Source organism: Equus asinus, chromosome 30 (assembly GCF_041296235.1).
Source record: "Equus asinus isolate D_3611 breed Donkey chromosome 30, EquAss-T2T_v2, whole genome shotgun sequence".
Lineage (NCBI taxonomy): Eukaryota > Metazoa > Chordata > Mammalia > Perissodactyla > Equidae > Equus > Equus asinus.
In genome coordinates, this window is record NC_091819.1 from 16,154,066 (window position 1) to 16,170,828 (window position 16,763).

Below are 16,763 nucleotides of genomic sequence, written 5' to 3' on the forward strand. Positions count from 1 at the left end.
GGAAGATCAGTTTAAAAAGAAAGGAGTCTCTGACCAGATTTAAGTACTTGTTTGCATCTGGCTAGGGAAAATTGAGTGCAATGTTCAGCAAAAGTAGTTTCCTTTTAATTTTGTTGCAACCTTTCAAGAGCTCTTAATTTTATGTCACTTGTATCAAAGTGGATATTTGCATCTGAAAGCATGTCCCTGATTCTTCAGGGTCCTTCAAAGGTCAAATTTCACTACCAAAATACACTTCCTTCAAAATATACTTTTGTTGCCAGAGATTCCTTCTAGCTGAGTAATGAACATTTCTTTAGTATTAAATAATCACAGTCATTGGAGGTTAGAAAAGATCTTAAGACTACCAACTCCGGTGATCTTATTTTACAGTCAAGGAACTGGAGTTAGAGATCCTGACTTTGTGAAGACCCTAGTAACAGTCAGAATTGGGAGAAGAAGTCTTTCCAAGACAGCATGCAGTCATCATCATCTTTGTGTAAAGGCTGAAGAAAATGAAGGAGCTCTGGGTCTTGCCCTCATGGGAGTTATATAATAATGCTACAGCTATTGGTCAATTTATTTGCTAATGAGCATGGAAGAGATATTTCCAAAGTTAAACAAGCAGGATTCATACACTGACTCGAGCTGAATGACTCAAAGTTGAGTGTTAGGGACATCAAGGAGGATGATGATGGAGAAGTGAGCTGTTATTAAAATAACCCCGTGCTTCGTCATGGCCACAGCCTCCAGTCAGTGAGCTCACAGATGTCTGGCACCTTCTTTCACTTGGTATCTCCAGCATTTAGGACACTAATCTAGCTCACATTAGTGAATGTGTGTTGAATGAATGAATGGCCTGATGAGACAGTGGTGGCTAAGCAAGTACAGTCGTTCTTTGCCATCTGTGGGAGATTGGTTCCAGGATGCCCCAGGGATACCAAAATCCAAGGATGCTCAAGTCCCTTATATAAAATGGCATAGCTTTTGTATATAACCTATGCACATCCTCCCATATATTTTAAATCATCTCTAGATTACTTATAATACCTAATATACTGTAAATGCTATGTAAATAGTTGTGACACTGTATTGTTTACAGAATAATGACAAGAAAAAACATCTGTACATGTTCATTACAGACCAACCATCCTAGGCCTTTTGATCACCTATTGAATCTGCAGATGTGGATATCACATGGATGTGGAAGGCCAACTGTATAGATCTTTTACTAAAAAATAGAAAGGAAAAAAAAGAAAAAATAAGCAGCACAGTAAAAAATACCCCAAATATATCTCTGGTACTGGGTAATAAACTTTTAAGGTATCATTAAAGGCTTTATTAACTAAATCTGGCTTGAGAAATTGGGCTTTAATTACTTAGGTATGAAAAACAAGGAGATGAATAGATCATGCAATAGAAACCACAAAAACAGTGTGTGAGAGATCAGACACGATCTGCCCAAAGTTGACCTCTCAGGAATATGTTTGCTCATTCATTCATTCATTCATTTATTCATCCATTAATTGAACACCTGCGTAAGTGCCACTCGGTGGGATACAAAAATGTCAAGGTGACTGCACTTAAGGAGTTCAGCAATCTACTCCAATTTTTCCCCTTCTTACACCAAATTTGTGTATGCTATAATATAAAATAAAGTGAGACAATGCTGAATGGAGAACATCTTTAAGGAAGTTTGGCATTATTCTTTACATGTTCTTAATAGGAGTCTGAGGATGTTGTGTACTTAATTTTTGATTTTGTCCTCAGACCTGGGAATTTGAAAATGATTCTGGAATTTCTTCCAAACAAGATACCTTTCCTCCAAAGGCATTTGTGCATCTCAGGAATGTAGCGAGTTGTGGCTGCCCTTCCAGCAGGTCTAATGTCACAAACCCTGCAGAAATCCTCACTGTGGCTGGGCATGCTCAGGGCTCTCAGGCAGCCCTTACTTGAGCAAAAGCTTGTTTGCTCTGTGCCCGCACCACCCATGGATTAGTTAAGAAAACCCACAAACACAATGGTTTGGGTATGAGATATCATTTTACTTGGAGTGGCCCAAGATTTCTAAAAATGCCCACATTAAGCAACTCTGAATGACTACCCAAATGTAGATAGAGTAAGAGGGGGATGTTAATTTAGCTAAAATTAACCAACAGTCAGAAAATTGCTAACCTGTGTCTAGTGTTCTAAATCTAATGGTTCTTTATTTCATTGTTGGTGACTTCTAGAGAAAAGCAAAGATCCTTAGGAAATTTTGATTGCATATACAATGACTGTGTGTAAACTTATGATTATAATGAAGAATTCTGAGCAGGGATGATCATCAAAATATTTAACAACTGGAATTGCATCAAACAATCAGAATAGATTGTGACCCCAGACAACTGCTGTGTTTGCACTGGAGTCTATTGGTTGGGTAACAGCCCTGTTGCTGTGTTGCATTCACTGAGCTATTACGTGTAAACGACTCTTAAATTATACCTATGTACTTGTAGGGGTGGAGATCAACACTATGTATAACACCTGAAGTATAATAACACCACTTAAGCAGATAGATATCAATTTCAAACACAAGTGCATTTATCCTCTGTGTCGCTTCATCAATTTTTCCTCCTCTACTGGGTTATTTCTATCAGTATGAAAGCATATTGTGTTACATCTTCCTTCCTGAGAAACAAAACAGACACTGTTCCTTTATGCTGTACTATCCTCTATCTACTCTGTTCTGTCTCTTTTCTTTACAGCAAAATTCCTGGAAAGACTTTTTCCACAGTCACGGTCTTCCTTTCCTTCCTTCGCTTGCCCTTGAATCCCCTTCAATCAGATTTTCTTCCCTCTTCTGAAAATGCTCTTGTCAATGTCACCAAGGACCTGCTCATTGCCGAAACGAAACCCATGGGCACCTCTCGGACATCTCCCAGGTGGATGTGAGCACATTGGGCACAGTTGGTTTCACTCTCATTCTTGAAACACTTTCCTTACTTGGCTTCTTGACGTCTCTGAATCATGCTCCTTCTTCCTGAATGGCCGCCCCTCTCAGTATTTGCTGGATCCTTCACTTCTTAGCTTCGACATGTTGGAGGCCTGCAGGGCTCAATCTTTGGACCTCTTCTCTTTTCAAGATGTACACATTCTCTAGGTAATCTCAGCCCTCAGATTTCAAGGACAACTTCTACACAGATCTCCCCATCAGGGAGACCTCCCTTGACCACCCTCTGGGGAGTAGCAGCCACTGTCACTCTTTAACCTCTTGTTCTGTTTCATTTTTCTTCATTGCACTTACCATACCTCTCTATCATACTGCTATTGTTTGTTCATCGGCTTCTGTCTCTTCCGCCAAACTGCATCTCCAGGAAGGTAGAAGCTATCTGGTTCACTAATGTCTCCTTAGTATCTAAAAAAGTGCCTGGCACAGAGTATGGGCTCAGTAGATATTTGTTGCATAATAAATAAGAATGTACCAATGGGGACTAAAAAGACCAATAGGTGAAATCCTTTTCATACCAGGTAAGTATATGAAAAGTCGTCCTCTTTTTATTTGCAGTGACTGCTTATGTCAGGGGTTGTCAGGCCTGCAACAGGTCAAATCCAGCTGTGCTCACTTGTTTATGTATTGTCTATGGCTGTGTTCACTTTGCAACAGTGGAGTAATAGCGACAGAGATGCTGTATGGCCTGCAAAGCTGAAAATATTTACTATGTAGGCCTTTCTAGAAAAATGTTTGCTGACTCGTGGTTTATGTACATTAAGGAGGTAGTGTAATGTGGTGGATAAAAGTGTAGCTCCAGCGCCAGATGTCTCAGGTTCAAATCCCACTTCGTCCCCCGACCAGCTGTGGCCTTGGTTAAGTCATGTGTCCTACCTGTGCCTCAGTTTCTCAACTGTGGAAATAGAGAGGACATCGGTACTAACCACACAGGGTAGTTGCGAAAATAAAATGAGTTAATACATGTGAAGTATTTAAAATCTTCCAGAAACACCTTCATTAATTATTGTGTAGTTAGAGAATAATTGAAACCAGTTTGAAAGACAAACACACCTAAGGGTAGGGATGTATGTTTCATTTATCCCGAAGAATCCAGTGCAAATGACTAAGTCCATTTCTCTGCTTCACTGGTTTGTTCTCTTGAATCTTGGGTAAGCTGTATGAGCAGATACATTTTCCTTCTGTTGCAGATGGAAAAATTTACACGCAGACAGTATTTTTGCTAAACTAATCTTTGTGGGATACATACACAAAGCAAATATATTGGTGTGTGTCATCTACTCTCGGTTTTGATGGAATGGAGGGAAAAACTCAGTTGAAATCAGCCACACAGGCATTTTGTGTGGGTGTTTTTATGACGATTTGTCTGATGCATCTCTTTTCATTTGATTTTACATTATCAGGTGGATCGTGTCAAAGACATCTTAGGATGACTCCCCAAGCATCCTTGCAAATTTCTTTCCATGGTCTTCGTACTTGGAATCTCTACGAAATTTGACTGACTCTTCAGTGTTCTGGTCAAGTTCTTCCTATTCTGGGATGGCTTCCTGGCTCTCCTAACTTCCCAAGTTCAGTGAGCTCTCCATTCTTTGAACGCTTGTAACTCATTCTCTTGGTCCCTAGCAGAAGACACTTGCTAACTTCTTCCTCTTTTTTAATCATGTAAAAACATCCTATTTTAACAGACTAGAGTTTTATTTGATTGAGGCGAGGGATAGACCCTTATCTTCTTGGTGTGCTCAGCTCATGGAAGAGCGCCCTATGCACAGGATCTGCTTAGCAATGGGCTATTACAGATGGTAATTCTTAATGTGGCTTCTAAGGACCTGCAGGATGCAGCTGCTGGCAATATCTCCAGTGCCTCTTGCATCTCCTTCTCACTTTCTGAGCTCTGGCTACCACGATCTTCTTTCAAAATTCCCTTCCACCTGCCGTGCTCTGTTCCACCTCATGCTATTCCTTATGTCCAAATTGCTTTTTCCCCTTCTATGCTTGGTTGGCTGCTACTCTTCTTTCAGGTATTAATCTAACAATCACTGCTACAAGGAAGCTTCTGGAATAGGCCTTGTCATCCTCAACCGGGACCAAGTTGGGGCCTCTCTTCTCATTGCCCTATCTTTTCCTTCATGGTCATTTATCATCACTTCTAATTATATGTGACCTTTTTATGTGATTATCTGGTTAATGTCTATCTCTTCTACTAGACTGAGCTCTCCGTAAAGAAGAACAATGTCTGCTTAGATCACATTTTATTCCCAGGATCTAGTGGAATGATTGACTCATAGGTTTTGAATGAATGAATAGTGAATAAGGGACAAAGATGAAGAAGATAAAGGGATGATTGCACTCCTGTTTAGTGTGCAGATGCATTCAATAGATTTTTGCTGAGTCTCTTCTATGTGCCAGTACTGTGCTAAGAACTGGGGAAGCAGCAGAGTAAAAGGTGGGCATGGTAAGAGATGAGATTTGAACAGACAACTTTCCACCCCACATCTACGCATAGTCCAATGGACCACTAGGGTTTCTCTCTTAGTCAGCCTGGCCTGGCTTCCTAGATTGAGGGAATGTGACTATTTTTGTCCTTAATCCCTTATCATGGTATCCCAATATGGTTATTAATGAGAAGATATTGAATCCGCAAAACTGAGGTTCAGACCAGGTACCTGTCAAAGTTACTATAGCCAATTAGTAGTTTCGTATGCAGAATTTTCTGGAAGTTTTCTAATTGATTTATAACTTTCTTCTCTCCATGTTGCCAGTAAGTCTAATATCCAATGCTAGCAATCTTGCCACCCTTTTCCCATTATCCACATTTTACTAATTCCTTGCCTTTATGTAACCACAGGACCAGGAACAGAATTTACCACCCCAAAATATGCCTCATTAGCATGAGGGTCATTTTGAGCTGACAATTATTAGGAAACAGCAGACACAAGAAAAGCTCTGAAAACCTAGTAGAAGTTACCCTTTTGTAAGGAAAATTTACATTTATAAGAGAAATCTCCATTTGTAAGGGTGTCTCCCTCTCTGTGCCAGGAAGAGAAGATAACTCTACATCTCTAGAAACTCTTATCAATGGAGAAGGTTATGCCTTAAATCTGTATAACAACTTTACCCTTGTTTACTGTGCCTTTTCTGGTCACCTCCCGTATCTGACTGCATCTTAACAACAGAAAGTTATAGCTGTTTTCCAGTGACAGCAGGCTAGCCAAGAGCATGCGCAGAAGAGAAGATTTTGACCTGCCAAGTGAAACTCATCCTGTCAGTACTTCTGCATACCAGCCAGCCCTCTCTAATCCCTTAAACTTTACCCCAAACCTTGGACTCACAAGACAGGCTTGAGAGCTTAGCCTCCTGTCTCCTTGCTGGTCGACCTTGCAATAAAGCCTTCTCTTTTTTCAAAAGGCTGTGTGTCATGGTGTCAGCTTCTGTGCATTTTGGGTAGGGAGCCCTTGCTTGGTAACATTTATACAGTATAATTATGAGTTTTATTTATTTCATTTTACGTATATAGTATTCTTAATTTTTCCCTCTCAGACTATCATTTTTTTAAAACATGAACAATTCTGGGGCCAGCCTGGTGGCATAGTGGTTAAGTTTGCATGCTCCGCTTCAGTGGCATGGGGTTTGCTAGCTTGGATCCTGGGTGCATCAAGCCATACTGGGGAGGCATCTTTTATAGAAGAACTAGAAGGACCTACAACTGGGAGACACAACTATGCACTGGGGCTTTGGGGACAAAAGAAAAAAAAGAGGAAGATTGACAACAGATGTTAGCTCAGGGCCAGTATTCTTCACCAAACAAACAAACAAACAAAAAAACCCCATGAACAATTCCATTGGGCTAAGAGCTACTAACTAATGGCAGCTAATTTAATTTCCATTTCTGTATGTTTGTTTGTTTTATTGCATTGACTGTTATTACAGACAAAAGAGAGAAACTTCCTAGAATCTGGACCCGTATCTGCTCATCCAAGGGAGAGGGATGTCCAGCACAGAGCCATTGCAGAAGGGTGCCAATATCTGATAATAAAGTCTCATAAGTTACAGACTTTCACAATGACAGGAGACCTGGGGACAATCTAATCTAATCCTCATATTTCTCAGATGAGCTAACTGAGGCCTGTTGAGTTTAGATGTGTCTTCTGAGACTGAGGCAAGATCCCACGTGTCCTGATTCCCATTTCACGTGCTCCTTGTGCTTTATTCCATGCCCTCATACTTCTTTCCCTAATGCTTATGAAGCAATAGATTTCTCCCTTTCTAGCAAGAGTAGAGCTTTAACCAGAAAGAAAGAAGAAAGTGCTGTGAAAACCTCCCTCGGTGCATTTGTGCAATGAGGCTCTTTTCTCATCATTTAGAGAAAGGAGGTTGTATTGCAGGTTGCTCCTTCTTGACATTTAGGAATCATTTCTCTGTGAGAACCAGGCCCTCAGTGGAGCCGTTGATTGCCTGGATTGATGGATATCAATTTCCATTTCCATATCTCTGTTCTCTGACATCATCCATTTGGAGACATGCCTCCAAACACAAGAGGTTGGCTGAGGGAGGGAAAGATGTCTCCCAGCCCAGCTCTCTGACTAAACAGCCATTCTATCCTCCAAACCACGATGACTTTGTCCCCCTGAGCCTTTTCTCAGATTGCTACCCTCAGCCTGGTCTGGAGGCACTGCGAGCTCATTGACTTTACTACTGGAGCATGCCCTGTAACAAGTTCAGAGTTCCACTGGTGGCCTACTGACTTTCTGGCACAAAGCAATGAAAACCTTCCTGAATGGTGAGCAGGGAAAGCCCAGTACCTGCTCTGCCTCACTATTCTCCTCTCCAGTGCCCTGGGGATAACTGTTCTGCAAAACAGAAGCTGGTCTGTGCCGGCTGCCAAATGGAGAACCCTGATTAGAATAATGCCCAGCAGGTTTCTACTTTCTCTTCTCCTTTTCCTGGCCTTTCCCACCCTTAAAGAAACTAGGGGATGACTGTTGCTAAGGGCCAAAATAACAGGACCTGAGTGCTTTTAATTGTTATTTTAAAGACCAGCAACCATCATCCATGGGAAGGAAAGCTGAAGACACTGGGAAGGCTACCATAACCGACTGAATTTAATGAATGAGAATGATTTTATTCAAAGGATGAACAAATTTATATTTGGGATGAAAGATTCTTGATTTTAACCAATTTCGGCCAGATCAGGCAATGGGTGAGTAGGCTCAGTAATCCAGTCAAAGTGGAGGATTTGTGGGTGCAGGTGGGAACCATTTTAGATAGGATTTGAGATTGGAGCTAGGCAGGGCTCCAATTCTTGTAGCATCTTTAATTTTGCTTATTCATATGGGCAAGAAAGCAACTTCTCCACACTTCCTTGTCCTTCTCTTTCTGTTCCATTCTTCTTGCATCCTCTCCTCTTTCTCCTGAAGCTTAAGTGGATCCTGAATTGAAGGATGGGGAGCAAATATGCAGTTCTCATTGTCCACCAACCTCGAGTCCTGCATAAGGGCAATGATGACAGTTACTGAACAAAATACCTACTCAAAGATGGTGACACATGATCTACACAGATTTGAATATATGACATTTGCCTATGTGAAAATCTTAAAGACAGAGCTTTTATAAATACTTAAAAATATTACCTGTCTCATCTTGGGCATTCTTCCTTGGGGAACCATTTTGACAAGAAAATGAGAACTGATTGGTAAAAGTTAGACACAAGTAAGTTAGAAGAATTACTAAGTGTGTAAGGAAGTCGAAGAAGAGGCAACATGGCACCTGTATTTTTGTAGATATTAAACAAACAAACAAAGCTAAAAAGATGACAAAATGAAAACAAAACATAAGATAGTATCTTTATCATCTGGAGGGGCTGAGATGTAATCCTGGCCAGAGTTGGTAAAGATATATTAGATGGAATATTATGTTGTTCTGTCTATAGTTTATGTTTCTTCAATTCTTTTTTTTTTTGAAAAGAGAAAATCTTCTCCTTATAGCACAATTTGATGGGAGCTGGTTGGAATAGAGTAGAATGGAGAAATGGAGGGTGATAAGATGTTTGGAGACATTGCAGGACCCGGGAGCTCTAAAAGCATTTTAAGTTTCCCTTATCTTTATGAGAGAAAGAGGGAGAAAGAGAGGATCTCATTCAGTCCTTTGAAGGATTGCTACTCAGTAAGGAAGAAGTCCTGGTCAGTGTGACTCAGTTCAAGTCAACACAAGCAATGACTTATGCCCTGGGCATTTAAAGGAGACTGGAACTCCTCATAGTCCTGATGGTAATCTTAGGGGTGTTGTGTTCACAGTGACTGTGTCTCTTAAGGCAGTTATAGGCTGAGACTGTGGATGGAGTAGTGTTGATGACACATATAAGTCACTAAACTTTATCCTGTGAAATGAGCCTGGACTGTTGCAGTACAGGAAGCTGTTGATTATTAAGTGACTTTTCCAACTTGGGATCTTTAGAAAAGATGAAAACATTGGAGTGTGTCTTCAATAGAGCCTCCAATTTGTGAAGCACTGATATTTGATTTAAGAGGAAAAAAATGTATATATGTATACATATACACACATAATACCTATGTATGTATAGAACACATGCATATATATGGGTGTGTCTAAATATCTTTGGTGAAATTTATTAATAAATTATGTAATTATCTTTTGGCAAAAAACATCCATATGTATACCACAGTTACTTAGGGTGTAATTTTTCACTTTGCAAAACACTTTTTTTCCTTCACAGAATGATTTCTTGTAAGGTTACAAATGAATGAACTAATAAGTGCCCATAGCTTCCCTTAAAATAGGATTTTCTGTAGTAGTATTAATAATAATAACTAGCATTTATGAACCTTTTCTCTCGCTCCAGGGACTGAGTTAAGAGCTGAATATGGAATATCTCATTTAAATCTTCCAGTCCCCCTGGGGGGTAAGGTACTATCGTTATTCCCTGCTTTCCAGAAATTGAGGTTTAGAAAGTTTAGTCATTTGGCCAAAGTCACACTATTACTGTGACCAGAGGTGTAGCTGGGATTCGATCCTAGAAAGTTTCATCCTGGAGCCTGTGCCCACCTCTTTCCAATAGTATTTCTATATTTTGGGGTTCCTTGGCTCTTATGTAAAGTGACACCTCTTACACGAATAGCTTGGAGCAAAGCAATGTAGACAATTAAGTTTTGAATAGAAATAAAAATATTAACTCATGCTTTGGATCCAAATGTCATCCAGTTTGGCCCATATTTTCCTTTTCACCATAGAGGATTTTTTTTTTTAAATTTGGGAAAATCTGATATCAAATTCACTAGATTCATACTGTATAACCATGTGGCAAATGCTAATCCTGGGTGTGGAAAGACAGACAGAGTATTAAAAGATGGAATGTGGGGCTGGCCTGGTGGTGCAGCCGTTGAGTTTGCACATTTTGCTTCGGCAGCCCCAGGTTCACTGGTTTGGATCCTGGGTGTGGACCTATGCACTGCTTGTCAAGCTATTCTGTGGCAGGCATCCCACATATAAAGTAGAGGAAGGTGGGCATGGATGTTAGCTCAGGGCCAATCTTCCTCAGCAAAAAGAGGAGGATTGGCGGCAGATGTTAGCTCAGGGCTACTCTTCCTCAAAAAAAATTTCTTTTTAATTTTAAAAGAAAAGATAGAATGTGAAAAAAAAAAAGATAGAATGTGGAGAAACTGCCAATCTAGATTTTCTCTGATTAAGAAAGTACAGTTTCCTTGATACAGAATGGTCTATCAGGGACCAAAGAATTTGACCATTGGGCAAGAAACGCTGCTGATTTTGATGGAGTGAATCACCCCTCATGCACAGATCTTATGGATGTCAGGCCAATTCTGGCATTTCCTGATGTTGCCCAAAGGTTGAATTGAATTCAGATCAGTCCAAAGATTGGCCAATCCAGCCTAGCACCCGAGTGCTTGGAAAATCCACTGAATTCCTCTCTTCTGTCACATCCTCTCCCTATATACACACACCTGTCATAGAAGCAGCCGTGAATGAGTGATAAACTTGGACAAATGACCATTGTTTATTCAGTTAATAAAATACAGAATTGTTTTCCTAGAAACACCAACAAGACAAAGGAAGATGGCAAAAGGAATCCTGGTCTGACCAGAGGGATGAATGGGTGTGAGAAAACGCGAGGGAGATTTCTTGTATAAACATAACTGAGGTTAAAGATCATTGTAGCCCCAGCCAGGCTAAAATATGGAGAAGATGAATGTGCCAGGCTGGGCGAGCAGGGGGCCTATCTATCACGGAGGTGAGGAGTGGGTAGGAGAAAGGGTCCACGACCTATGCTTATCTATCTGCTGAAGTTTTGATCTCAAGGCTGGGAAAGACATGGCCAGAAATAAATGTTTAGGGCATGACATTCTTTCCATGTTAGGACACCGCATTCTTGCTATTTGGTGACAAATGACTGAACAGTGAACTTGGTCCCATTTATGATCTAATTCCATAAAAATGAAACTCTGGGCATCTGCTGCAGAGCATTCCAGGAACGAGTTAAAGCTGAATATTGCTGCCTCACTCTTTTCTTCCTTTTTGGTGAATGATAGCCTGGGATGCTGAACTGGCTGCCTTCCGGAGGTGCTTTCTCTCTTTCTCTGAATTTTGTTTTCTGCCTTCAGTGGCAGAGAACTCTCTCCCTCTGTTCCTCTTCCCCTTGGCTTGAAAGCACTCATAATGAACATATACCTTCTATCTGAAGACTACGCTAGAGGGTAAAAGAAATGGAAATTCATTCCCACTTTTAAAAAACTGAGAGTGAGTGTGTGGGTGTGCCTGGGTGTGCATGTTTCATGTAGGAAGTGTCCGAGAGGAATCCAGCTAGGAGAACTTGTTGCAATAATTCTCTAAGCTCCTGAACAAAGCTTCCAATAATACATGGTGACATTTACACAAATATTTGTGGTTGTGCCTTCCATTTCTTCTTATAGGAAACAAGTGCGATTTTTAAATGCTTTAGTGATGTGATCAGTAGGCAGTAGTGGGAAAGAATTTTCCTGAAACTTGACTTGCAATCAAAATAAGGAAGGAAGATCTGAAAGAACTGAGAATATTTCAGCTATCAGGATATGGCACTTTCCGACATCTGGATGTCCAAACAAGTGTTTTGAATTCAATTCTATTAACATGTGTCACTTTAATGAATATTTTCCTTTGGAGTCGATTGGGTGGTTACATTTTTGGCAATAATTTTGCGGTCGGTTGCTTACATTACCTGACCCATAGTCCATTTTCCTTGCTTTGGCTGTGGGAAAGAAAAAAAGTAGGAAATGTCTCAGAACCTGGACAACAGTATTGAGAATGCCACTCATCTTTTAATTGAACCACTTCAGATAGAAGCTCTCTAAGGATTATCTTCTCACTGTCTGTGACATCATGTGTAACAGAAAGAGTAAGTTCTCTCCTTATTGAAAAGATAGGGAAAAAGTCCCACAAAATGAGATGGGATTTTTTTTAAAGCTTGAAATAGAAGGTCAGGTCTCTGCATTCATCCTTTTGATTTTAACAAAACTAACCTGAGAGAAGCAACTCCCTTGGATCAAAAAGTGTTTTCAAGAGGTCAGTAATGAGACATCCTAAGTGATCACTCAAAAAAGCTCCACACAGGAACGTCACCTCATGCTCTGAAAAGTCTTTTCAGACTTCTGTTCCTCGCAGAACCTTTAAACATATTGTGTTTTCTGAAAGGAAAACTCCTTGGCTCACTAGGAGGAATTTTATGAGGAGCGGGAGGGGAGGGGAGGGCAGCCCTGGGTGGAGCGTCTGTGTGTGTGTGAGCAAACATGTGTGCATGTGTATGTGAGTACGTGTGTGTATATATGAGTGGATACGCATGTGTATATAGGAATGTGTTTCCCATTAGACACTAGGCTCTTTGAGGTAGTTTATCAGAAATGCTTACAGGTGTAGGCTTTGGAATCATAGACCAAGGGTTAAATCCGGATGCCATCATTCTCTAGCTGTACAACCTCCAAGAGGTTGCTTCATCTTTCTGGGCCTTAGTCTCTTCATCTGTGAATGGAGATAATAGCAATGCCTGTCTCTTATGCTGTGAGATAGTACATGAGAAGTTATTTGCACAGTGCCTGATATAAAGAGCTCTCAATAGAAACCTCAGATATCATTGATTGGCTATCTCTTCCTTTCACAGTTCCTGGAAGAGTGTTTTTTGTTTTTCAATACAGTGGGTGTTCCATCTGTGTTGTGGACTCTCTGACTCATAACAGCATGTGGACTCTTGTTTCAAAGAAGCCATCCACTCACTCTGGGGAGAGGCATGGTCACTCTCCCTGTTATGTCTGCACCACTTCCCATCTGAAGGCCCCAGGTGCACAAGGTGCACAGCTCCACCACGCTAGCACTGGAGTCAGACGTGTGGAGAAGGGGATTCTATCTCCTGGCGCACCACCCAGCCCAGGGCACAGAGAGTCCACAGATGGGAAGGAAGGAAGCCAAGTCTAAGGAATGCAACGGACTCTAGATCCAGCAGATCATTTTGTTTCAAACTGACTTTGAATTCCATCGAGCAGCCACTGAAATTCCCACGTGTTGTACTAAGAAGCAAAAAGAGAGCCAATGAGGAGGCACATTGCCCTCCCATTTGAGACGCCATTACCATACTGGTTTGGGGAAATACTTTCTAGTGGGATGTTCCCTCCGGATGCTCCTGAGAGTCACTTTCCAGCTACCTCTCATATCTTCTAATTCTGTGTTTTCTAAATTCCTTTCACAGGGAACTATCATATTTGGGAAAATGAATAGTCTATTATGGTTTCAGAATTGCTTACTTATGCATTCAACAAACACTTACTGAATATTCTCTAGGTGGTAGGCACTATGCTAGATACTGGGAGAAGAGAGTCATTTAAGACACTGACGCTAATTTCAAAATGCTCACAGTACCATTCAGGAGAAAGACAAGCGAACTAATGATGCCAGCATGGTATGGTAAATGCTGTGATGAATGTGGCAGCCCAGGACTTGTGAGACGCCAGGCAGAGAGAGGAGAGGTTAAGTAACGTGTCCAAGGTCACAAAGCTTGTAAGACGTAGAAGCAGGATCCAAACCCAGTTTCCCGGATTATGAAACCTATGTGCGTACACACTCAGATTCATGCCTCTTTCTTCAGTTGCCCACATCGTAGGATTTACTAGATAACTAAAAAATGATATCTAGATTCAGAGATGAAAATAATTCTACAATCATATTAATGTGGGCCACGTCAGTGAAAATTTTTAAAATATACATCACTTTTAAGAAACAAAATTTTATAGTTAATAAAAGTGATACGAAGCAAGCTCACAGAGTGGTAAAGTGTACAACCAGATAGACAAGAAGAATCATTTATGATGTGTCCATGATGTCTATATCAAATTGCACGTTAAGCGGCCTTCAGAAGTTTCTTCTGTTGGTTAGGATTGTGTTAGGCTGCAGGTAACAGAAACCAGACTGCAGTTGCTTCAACAAGCTCTGAAGGGGTAGTTCAGGGCTGGAGTCATCACTCAGAGAAGCCATTGAGGGCACAAGCTTTCTAGTTTCCTATCCCACTATTCTTACTATGTGGTTTTCATCCTTGCAGTTTCAAGATGGCTCCTTCAACCTCCAGGTATTGCATTTACCTTCAAGACTGAGGAAAAGGGAGAAGAAGTGAGGACAAAAGCTGCTTGTCAGCTGAGCTTGGCCCCTTTCATTAGGAAAACAACCCTATCACCTTCCACCTTACTCTCACTGTCCCGTGCTGGGTAATACAACCACCTTGAGCTGCGAAGCTTCTGGAAAGGCAAATGCTTTCACTAGGCGAAACTGCTGCCCTAAACAAAATATGGGCTCTGTTAGCAATGAGGAATGAAAGAATGCGTATTGAGCAGGCAGCCAACACTGTCTGCCACGTTCCCTGAAGTACGCTAGGTAGTCATTGAAAGTCTTGGTTAAACTATTCGTTCTCTCACAAAACTCATTCAAATGTATACAGGGCAAGAATACAATTCAATTCAGACTTGTTTGAATTATCCCATAGTCTAAACGAGTTGAGTCTAACTTGCAGAATTTGACTGTACAAGAGGAAAAGATCCCTTTGTACTTTTCTTGTGTTGCTGCAGTCCCCAAATTTCTTTTGGTGAGAGCAAACCAGTTTCCCTGGTTATTTTATGCTTTCAAATAAAATACTGCTATGCTTCTTATATTATCTGGTTTTTCTTTTATTCCTAATTTGTGCCATTAGTTATTTTCATTGGATTGTAACAAAATTTTTTCCAAAATATGCCTTGGATTTAGAATAAAAATTAGCAGAAGAAGAACTGAATAAGAGTGTGAATACAGAAACCAAAGAATTCAATAATGAATCACTCAACACATATTTATTGAGTGTTTTCCATGGCTGAAGTAATTACTCTATAACACAAACCTTTATTCTTTCCCTTGGCACCTGGCATACTGTACCACACGTGATGGTCAATATATGTCACTGACTGAAAAAAGTGCATCCACAAGGGCATTTAAGCGGACAGAGCAATAACGTAATTTCATCGTCATCAGCAGCAGCAGCAATAGCATCATCACTATAGTCTTTATTAGTGGGGAATTGCAGAATGTTAGCTTTGAAGTGAAGTGGCCATGAGCTGGGGTTGTGCAGGAGGGAGAATGAATGTTCTGGGCTGGTCAGGAGTCCCAGAACAGAGGAATGAAATGAGGCTGTCATCCCCGAGGGCCCAGATGAAAACTTTCCAGACACTGGGGTGCTGCCAGTTTTATTGCTGATGACTTTGACTCTTTTTTGTTAGAAAGCTGCTGTGCCTTGTTTCAGGCAGAAAAATGCATAGAATAGCTAACGTTTTGCATTAAGACATGCACAGAAGGTCAACGCTCTTTGTGATGGCCCGTTTGGAAACCTGTCCTTTGCAGACTGAAGTACCTAAATCTGAAGGCTGTGCGAATTAGCCCAGCTTTAGAGGCATGCTTGAAATCAGTCAAGGAGAACTGAAATGTCAGCACATTTTGAAAGGAGACATAATACAAATGTCAATTGATCTACTCATTCACTCGTTTATTCATTCAACAAATATTTATTGAGGGCCTGCCACTTGCCTGGTACTGTTATATACTCAACATAGAAATGAACAAAAAGGAAGCCCCTGGTCTCATAGAGCTTCCACTCTGGTGAGAAGAGCCTACTGGCAACTAAATAGACACACACACACACAAACACATATCCAAATGCACACATATATCAGAGAGTGCTAAGTGCTCAGAAGTAAAATCAACCAGGCGAGAGGACAGACAGGGCTGGGATAGTGGTGGCGGTGGTGTTTCAGGTAGGCGAGTTAGGGATGATCACTTTGATCACGGGACATTGGAGCAGAGACCTGAAGGAACTAGGGAGGGAAGCATGTGTCTCTCTGAGGAAAGACACTTCTATAGAGGAAGGCAAAAGAGATAGAAGCCACTGGGCTTGTTTGAAGCCATTCATGGAGAAGACCTGACAGGAAGACAAGGGGACACACTGGGCCTCAGAGGGCTGATGCAATAGCCGGGGTACGCAATGGTGGCAGCTGGGGCCACGTGGGGTGATGTCAGTGAATATCTCTGAGTGTTAACATTATGAGCTAGACTTCTACTTCTTTATACTTTTCCAAGCTTTGTACATTTTCTATAAAGAATACATCACTTGTGGAATCAGAGGACACAAATATTGCCCCCTCTTCCAATCTGGCATATCTGAACCAAGATGGCTTAGAGGGAAGAGGGCATCCGGGATCAGACTTCAGAATTCAAATTTTACAAGATCTAT

The 16,763-nt window shown here is 41.0% G+C and overlaps 1 long non-coding RNA gene across 1 annotated transcript in view; it reads right to left on the bottom strand.

Annotated features, from left to right (window-relative positions):
* Positions 1-8,066: 8,066 nt before the first annotated feature.
* The window catches only part of LOC123282297 (uncharacterized), a 69,937-nt gene continuing 61,240 nt past the window's right edge, over positions 8,067-16,763 (bottom strand). Inside the window, exon 2 of the long non-coding RNA XR_006522351.2 lies at positions 8,067-8,451. This is a non-coding gene — a long non-coding RNA (uncharacterized lncRNA). The remainder of the gene's footprint in view (positions 8,452-16,763) is intronic.